At 25.8% G+C, this 9,658-nt stretch overlaps 1 pseudogene; it reads left to right on the top strand.

Moving 5' to 3' along the window:
• Nucleotides 1–552: 552 nt before the first annotated feature.
• Nucleotides 553–9,559, top strand: LOC114130817 (uncharacterized; annotated as a pseudogene).
• Nucleotides 9,560–9,658: the final 99 nt, after the last annotated feature.

The raw sequence follows: 9,658 nt of genomic DNA, 5'->3' as shown, positions 1-9,658 counted from the left end.
GCCTATATTTGGTCAGTATGTTTACAACATCGGTATCGATCGTTTCAAACTTAAAGATTTTAGTCTGTAAACTTTAGTGTTGTAATTTGAAACCTCTTGTATGAAGTATGACTATGCACCGATCACTTCAGTAGATGGAGAGAGTTCGTTTTCTATGTATAAAAATATTCTGTCTGACAATAGATTCAGTTTCATTACTGAAAATCTAGAGAAATACATGGCATTTAATTCTATTTTTAATTTTAATTATTTTTTCAAACTTTCTTATTGAATTTTATAACTACTTCATGTTAATTTTTGGTCATTATTTTTTTTATTTTTTTTGTTTTTTTAACAATCATGTGCTTTTTTAGTTGCTTATTATGCTTTAAAATCTGAGCCCTACTAATAATACAATATAATCAATGTTAAAATTTGTGAAATCGTTAAGTATGAATTGATGTTAGGGATACACATATTATATGTTTTAAATAATAAGAGTATAAGGGTAAAAAAAATCAAATTATTTTTTACCATTATTTATTGTATGCAATATAGTGAATTTATAAAAATATGGAACGCGATAATAATATTGGCAACTCAAATAAAGGTAACATGAAATAATATAACCATATTTATTTGATTATAGCTGGTAAATTATAGTTATTTTTAAGCACGCAGATTTACAAAAAGTGTGGGAGTCCATCACTCAATCGATTAAAAAAAATATGATCAAAGACAAAGTAAATATTTTTATTATAATATTATGGTAGTACCTATAATTAGTATTTTTACAACATAATGAAATTTTTAGCTTATAAATACATTTTTTGTCACTATTTTATTTGACAAAAAAACTTTTATAGCTTTGTATGAAATATACTCATAAAACAGAATTATTTAACCTTGTGCCCGTACCTATTACAATTTTCCCACTACCGTACCATACGCATATTCATATTCATAGTGATAACTATTCATAACCCTAAATTAAAATAATTAGTCAATTTTAACATTTAACCAAGAAGTTGTAGAATTAAAATAAAATAATATTCTTTAAATTATTTTCTTATTACAGTTTATTAATAGAGTATAAAGTACACATCAATTAAACATGTGCAAAAAATAATTAATTAGTTTATTCAAATATGTTATTTTTAAATATTTGTATGAAATAGTACATTATGCCTTATACTCTAGCTGTGTAAATGTAATATAATTCCAAAGAGCTATAGCTAATATAGTTAAAAATAACTTTTAAACTTTTAAATATATCAGCTTCTGGGCCTAAAACTTAACCTCCAAGCTCCAATTTTAGTATTTTTTATTTATCTGGTTGGGTTGTAGACTATAAAATATTATAATTATTTTTTTAAGTAGGGAATAATATTAAAAAGAATTGGTTATTTTACTATGGCTAAATGAATGATAAACAAAAATAATGTACATCCAAACACAATTAGGAAGCAGGTTTTTGTAATAGAAGAAAAATTAGTGAAAGACTTCAATTTAATAAGATCTAGACCATATAATTCAGGGATTGTAAGTATATTTTTATTTAAAACAAATTAAAATACATAATCCAATAATAAAATTGAGCTCCTTTCCCGAAAATTAGTAAAATAAAAATAAAAAACGAAATGGTAAAAATTAACTTTTTTCAAGAATTCTTATATATTTTTATAATCTTATATAAGAATCAGTATATTATAAAGCAAATAGTAGATAATTGAAAAAAAAAATCAAGCCATTTACTATAACCTCGATTGGAATGCACATCAATTTGAAAATCAAGTAGGTTATTATAAATAATTGACTAAATAAATTACTTTTAAGTTATATTTGATCTTATTTTTAACAATAGTAAATAAATGTTTAATCTTCAAAATCGAAAATACAAATATTATTAAATTCCAAATGTAGAATTTAAAAAATTTAAATAGCGAAAAATGTCCAGTTTATGAATAATACATATTTTCTGATGTTAATAGTATTGTAATGCTATACATTTTATAATTTTTTTAGAAGCGACCATGATGCTCAGCAATGTCTATAATATCCCGTCCGGTGTCTTCGTTTTCGCAGTACAGACCAGGAACCGGTTACGTATAGGCTTGTTACCCAATCTGAGACCTAATTCTAGTCTGCCTGTTCGTTTCAAAACTTCGTACAAACAGATTATACCGACTAGACTCCATTCCAGATCGTCTCTATAGTCCCATAAGGAGCCGATAAGTAGACCCTTGTCCAATCAGTCGCATTCAACAGACCTATCACCAGAGCTCAGACGAAATCCTGCGATGAGATTTACCAGATTAAACCGATGTCAAGAATTTCAAATCAAGATAGGTCTGAACATCAGTGCGGTTGGTAAAATCTAACCAAAGCGTGCTTTTGAAACACGAGAATTTTTCTCCTGCGTGTCTAGCTAAATTAGACACAGAATATAAAGATTATGGACTATTAGAATCGCTGACGCATGGCTTAATGAAAAGAAGCGCACTTATGGCGGCGGGTTCACGACGGAGACGACGGTCGTCGTAAAAACACAAAATTAGTGTTCGCGAGTTTTTCTTATGGTAAGATGAAGACGAATGGTGGCAGTCCAGCAGCAATCGCACACACGTGTGGGTACGCGCATTCCGTATCGAACATAATGGAAACCAAAATTATTAGGACCTCGATAGAAATATTTATAGATTATTTCTATCATAATTAGGACAGCCACAAAAAATAAAACAAAACAAATGTTATTAATAATTAAATTAAAAAATTAAACACGAATGTAATTTCAAAATTGCAATACTTAAAAGCAATAGCAAATAAATTTAAGCCACGAAGGCTAAGATACGATAATACAATACAAAAAACTTAAATTTTTATTTTTATCATTTATTTTAAGTTGATTATTAATTATTATTACAGCTGTCAGTCTATTTAATAAAATATTATGATTATATATTACACGTAAGATTATACATAAATCAATTAATTATAGCTATCGGAGGCGATTCCAGTACAAGAAAGTCACTACTTTTTTTTCGGGAAGCAACTCGAGTAACCTTTAAAAAAAAAAAATTCACGGAAGTCAATTCAAGGGTCAGATGGGAGGCAATTCTTGAGCGCCCCCTAATATAGTGGTAACGGTATATTTGTAGTTTTGAAAAAAGAACTGACACTGTATTAGTTTAGATTGCTTAGAATATTATTTATAAGGATTCTTGTATAATGGACTTCGTTTAATGTGACCAGTGGACACTGGACAGTAATTAAATTAGCTGACTTAATAATTGCATGATCACTGAAATATTTAATACACCGCAAAATGAAGAATATTTATTTTACCCGACAACCAAGTCACAAATTATTAGTAATTACTTTTTGTTGGGTAACATATTATATAATTTACATGTTTAAATACAATTTTATCGCAATTATTTCTTGTTAATTATTTTTTCGTATATTTTAATTAACAGTTTATGCAATTAAGTTATTTTTGTATACTTCCAGAGAAATAAACATTTTATGTTTATTATATTATACGTACATGATGAAATAAAAATATTTCTCGTGGATGTTTACTTGGGTCACTTTCTGTAGAACAATAAAATTAGAACCTTCCATCCCTTCTCCATCAAAAAAAAAAAATCGATTGTGTTGACCTGTTGATTATAAACTCAAATAATTTAACAGGATATTCAATGAATGGGATTAGACTTTACGAATACAATCACAATTTACAAATAAATGGTAGATTCAGTGATCACATTAGGGTATCTCACACAGTATTATACACTGACATAATGACGTGAACTAAACGCCCCAAACAAATTGAAAATGTGTGCTTGTGGAACAATATATAATATAATATGACCAGCTCTGTTTGTTAGCCACCGCAACCGCATAGTCATTGTATTAAGATGACCTTTAACCGGAACTCTCGGAAAATTGAATTAAATATATTTGAATATTATATGCAGAGTGAATATTTTAACATCAGACACTTATTATTTAAAAAAAATTCAATATTATTAACAAAACACATATTTTTTAGATTCTGAACGAAGTGATGAATGTATTGATTTTACAATGATGTGTTTTTTTTTTTTTTGTTTGTCTACAGCATAACTTGTCGAAATAATTATTATAATTACATTTTCACACCATATAAACATTAAACCATTCAATAATTGTTCCGTCTATGATCTCATTGAATCAGTGAATTTGATATTATGGAGATAATAAAATATTTAAAGTTTAACACCACTATTAGCAATTATACATTCAATAACATAATGAGTGATGACGAATGATTTTCTTATGTTTATGAATTTTTTTTTTATGTCTAATCTACATAAGTGAATTATTGCATAATACACATTTAGTATAATTATCTACTGCTTATAGTTTTAATCTCTATCATATATTGATATATAGATATATTGATCAAAATAAGAAAATTCATAATATTTTAATGAGTTACGGATAGGTATACAGATATTATATTTACTTGATTATTTACATATTTTATCAATACATAGCGATTAATATTAATATTTTACTGTGGTTACATATTTCCGTTTTCTTATATATATTCTAAAATATTCAAAAAAAAAAGTCCATTCCACTACAATAAAATTCATAGAAAATATAATTCAGCCATTATGTAAAACTGTTGGATAGTAGCTAAGGTTGTATAATTCAGCAGTGCGCATTAACTCTATAAATAACTTAATAACCAATACCTGAAAGTCACGTCATTCTCTAACATCCTGTACCTAGCCAAACATAACCCACATGGATACACATACACTATTATTTATTATACATATTTCATATTATTACAGCTTAACAATAAAAATATTTAGTTAAATTAATACACCATTTTGGTTAACAATAATAAATAATATGACAAATATGACAAATATGTACGAGTGTTAGCAAGTTACAATTGTCTCTCCACTATTTCTCTATTATAAAGTACTCTAATTATAATTTTATTTCAGATAAAACCCTCTGCCATTCATGTGATATTAGAGAATACCATTTAAGCCAAATCGATAATATATATAAACCTAAACTATCAAGAGATAATTTTATGAAAGCAGATAATCTAATCAAAGGACTTTTAAACACGGTAAAATAAAGAGTTTATACATATTACACACTTAATATAATACATCATGGTGAATTACACAAGTCTATAATTATTTTTAGGAAACTGTAAAGAAGCGTAAAAATCAGCTCAAGCAAATATCCGACTATAACTACAATAGGTACTGCAAGATAATAACATTATCAAATTCTATTGAAAATGAGAAAAATATAAATTGTAAAAAAAAAAGATAGTTATATTTTGAAACGAGTAAAATAATATATTTATGTATTCTTATGAAAAGTACTGATAAATACATTTAATATACAATGTGTTGAAAATGTATTGATTTAAAGACCAGCAAGTATTAATAATATTGAAAAAAAAGTTAACTTTAAGCAATCATTATTAGATCAAATAAAATGTAATAAAATTAAAAAAGAAACAGACAAGTTCGAATCTTTAAAAAATGAAAAACTGATGCAAAAAGAATTGTTAAAAAGGTAAAATATATTATAAATTATGTATATTGTTCTGTATTCGAAATACTTTATGAACTTTTTAAATTACATTTAGTCTATATGATGAAAGAATAAGAAATATAGAAGCAAGGAACAGGTCAAATAAAAATTATTAAATTATCATTGATGAACACCTGAAAAAATAAAAATAAATTTTCAGAAGAACTTAAAAAAATATATTTAACAATACCATTGAATAAAACATTTGTTTTCGACTCTGATCAAACTAAATTACAAATATCAAATAATTGGTAAGTCGATTTATATCAATAATAATATTATATTTACAATAACATACAAATATACCTATAATATTGTATTAGGTAATATATTATTATTTATTACTATTACATACCTCAAATGCGTTGTAAAATTAATACTTCATTTGTTAAAATAACGTTACACATTATGATAGCCGCAGATAATTAAAGAACCTAAACATGCAATGTGATCCCTTTAAAATCTAATATATATATTAATATATATGATATATCTACACTCATTATTTCGAAGTTTTTAAAATAATTTATGATTATCTAATAACTATAAATTTGATTTATATTTGTCATATACTCATATATCAAAACTCTCTAAAAAATATTATTGCTTCGAAATATAAAATTTAAAATATGTTATTATTCAAAGACTTAAAACCAAAAAATAAAAATAAATGATTTAATATTTCAAAAATGTTGCGCAATATCATAAAAATATAAAAAATATATATTTTCAAAATTTTAAAGCTTTTTAAAATAATGACTGCAAACACTAAATTAATTATATTAAAATATCTAATAAAAACGGTAATTACTATGTCGAATAAAATTGAGATCAGTAAATACTCATTTAATTAAACATTATCTACAAAAAATGTACTTATCTTCATTACCATTGCTGGTATACTTGTTTTAAATACTTTGTAGGTTTGCATAAGATAAAATAAGCATGAATAGAAATTATATAATTTTATTATTTGAGTAAAATTAATGATTTGTTGAGTGAATTATGAAGGAACTCCACGACTTACCACTAAACCACTAAACCACGTAATTTTATTAGGTACCTATATAGAATATTGTATATTGTTATAATTTATATGCACATGTGAACTTTTAATTAAATTACTCTGGAATAATGTAAAATTGATATTAGGATAATAATGAACCCACAAGAAATTATATCAATATTAATATTAATTTTCAGTGGATGTTTGGACTTATACATATCATGGGTACCATGGAAACATTTCAGTAACGGCTTCTTTAAACTAAATTGAGTTTTCAATGTTTTCATTCGTTTCCTGCATAGTTTTACCTTTTACAATAATTCACGACCCAGAAAAAAACATCGAGTTGGCAATTATTAGAGTTGTATAATATTTCTAAGAATCAGCTGGTCTTGACTCATGAATAAATTTCAGATGTTAACATTTTAAAAAGCACTAAAAATCCAAGAAAAAACATTTTTAGTTCAAAACATAAATTATTTAATATACATATTACACATATTATCATCTAGTAGCTAGTATGACTACTAATTATTACAGGTTAAAACGTTTAAAGTTCAAACGCTATAAAATCATAATATACCTACAACAAACGCGAATATTGTCATTTATAAACAAATTCTATTATGATTTATATTGTAAAGTAAACCTTAAAAATAAAATAGTTTGTACTAATTTTTAGTTACAGAATCAAGACATTTTTTAAATTTTGTAAGATGAGCGATAAATGTATTGATTTAACATTAACGTGTATTGTTTTATCTACTTTTTACAGTAAAAATAATGTTAAAATTTTCAACTTTAATATTTTTTATAGTAGGAATGTGAATCAAGTTGGTACTCTGAGAGATCAAAAGTAAAATTTCCTAATTCTTTACTTAATAATAAGGAAAAACGAGAGAAATAGAAACATATGATGAGATATAGGTACTTAGTAACATATAGTCGTATAGGTTGATAGATCGCCTTAGCTCAAAATCATTTTTCATATGCAATGATTTATCACTATACCTATTAAATTTTAATGCATAGGTACATTACAATTACATTACATTTTGGCATACTCAATAACGAGATACACTATACTGTACAGCTATCTCATACTAGTAGAGCTGTTACATACTTTTCGCCTATTTATGAATGTTAATTGTTATTTTTGTTATTATATTAATAATTAATGTGTAATGTGTGTTCTGGACTGAATTTTTACTCCTGTATAAAAAAATTTAAAACTAAAAATAAAATATTGAATACATATTATAATAATATGAACTTTATCTTAATGAACATTGTCAGATAGCCAATTATTTTTTTCCGTATGGCGTATATAGCCGGGAGTAGGCCCGAAGGCCTAATTTTGACTCCTAATATTGGCAGAATTTCTATTTGGGAACCCGTAGGTTTCTGCCATGCTTGGGTGGGGGATGGCGGCCTCCAGACACCGTGACTTGCCCGAAGAGAGATACCGCCCGTGACCGAAATTCGAACCGGCGACGGTGCGCATCGCAACTGACGCCTAAGAACGCTCGGCCACTTCGTCCCCCCAGATGGCCAATTATCAATTAACACAAAAAAAATGCACGAAATAATGAAATCCAAAAAGAAAAAGAGAAAAACATTGATTTCGAAAGAAGTTTATTGGATAAGCTTAAAGAAAAGTATAGATTATATCTTATGATAATACTATAAATATAATCTTCTATTATATTATTTATACTTATTATTTTTAAAAAAAGAGACGAAACACTACAAAGAAAAAAAATTAAGCCAAAAGAAATTTTTGAAGGAAGAAATAAATAAATTATTGAACATGTAAGAAACCGAACGTAGTAAAAACAAAGTACCCGGTTCATATGTAAGTTTAGTATAACTATAAAAGCATATCACTGAACGCAAAGGAGAAGATTTACGTTTATTATACCTATACATTTCACCACTAATGAACTTGAAGTTTCAACGATTGTATAATATTGTATCCAAATTATTGTTCTTTTAGAGAATGCTTTTAAAAATGTACTGGCTATAAATATCACTGTAAATCTGTGACTGTATTGAGTACTATTATACTGCTTGAATATAGTCAGCTAATTTATTTTATTTTCATAGATATATAAGATTTCCAAAACTAATTCTATTATACACAGTAAGAACTGCAGTAGAATTGAACAACCTAATGTTGAAATGAAACAATATGTACCAGATATTCTGGTATAAACTCTACATATTCTTAATTTTTACTAAACCCTTTTTAAATTTTTTTTTATGACAAAAATCAAAAATCTAAAATGTTTAAAATAATAAATATTAATTACTATATTCTAAGTTTTAACTATAACTAAACGTAGTTTCACTACTCAACTTTTCATACATATTATTGTAACAAATACTTTAATTACCTATATTATAATATAATACTTATATTATAGTTATTACGCATTATTCCATTCTGATCAATACCAATTTTTCAATTCATAGATACTTTATGTTAATTATAGCAAATCTAGCACATTGTGATATACATGTTACAATGATCGTCAAGTGTATAATAAATGTATATAATGTTATTGTAACCATATAGTTTTATCATGTACAAGAGGCGTTAACTTTACAACTTTTACGTGCAGTTAATACCTTAGGGACTCGAGACGTATAATTTTTTTACAACATGCACGCATGTGTGAAGGTACCTACGTGGTAACGAGTGTAAAACGATAAATTCTCTTTATTTCGTAGAATGAAAAACTTTTTTTAGCATGTTTGTTCAGAATGTCGAGTTTGAATTTTTAGTATAAAACAACTACCTATTTGATATATTTTAAATAAATTTAACATTTTATGATATTATATATAACAATATGACATGTATATTATTATTATTATGACCAAGTGGTACATTTTATTATTCTATGTTTACAGCCTATGAACTTTCCACTAAAAATAAGTAATTTCATGTGTTGAAAACACAAACTAGAATATTATCGACACAATGACCATGACGCACACACCACATAATACTTACAAGTCATAAAATTAAATTATAAGTAATTATAATTTAAA

Source organism: Aphis gossypii, chromosome 2 (assembly GCF_020184175.1).
Source record: "Aphis gossypii isolate Hap1 chromosome 2, ASM2018417v2, whole genome shotgun sequence".
Lineage (NCBI taxonomy): Eukaryota > Metazoa > Arthropoda > Insecta > Hemiptera > Aphididae > Aphis > Aphis gossypii.
Note: the sequence above shows the minus strand (reverse complement) of the source record. Positions and strands in the feature narration are given on the sequence as shown.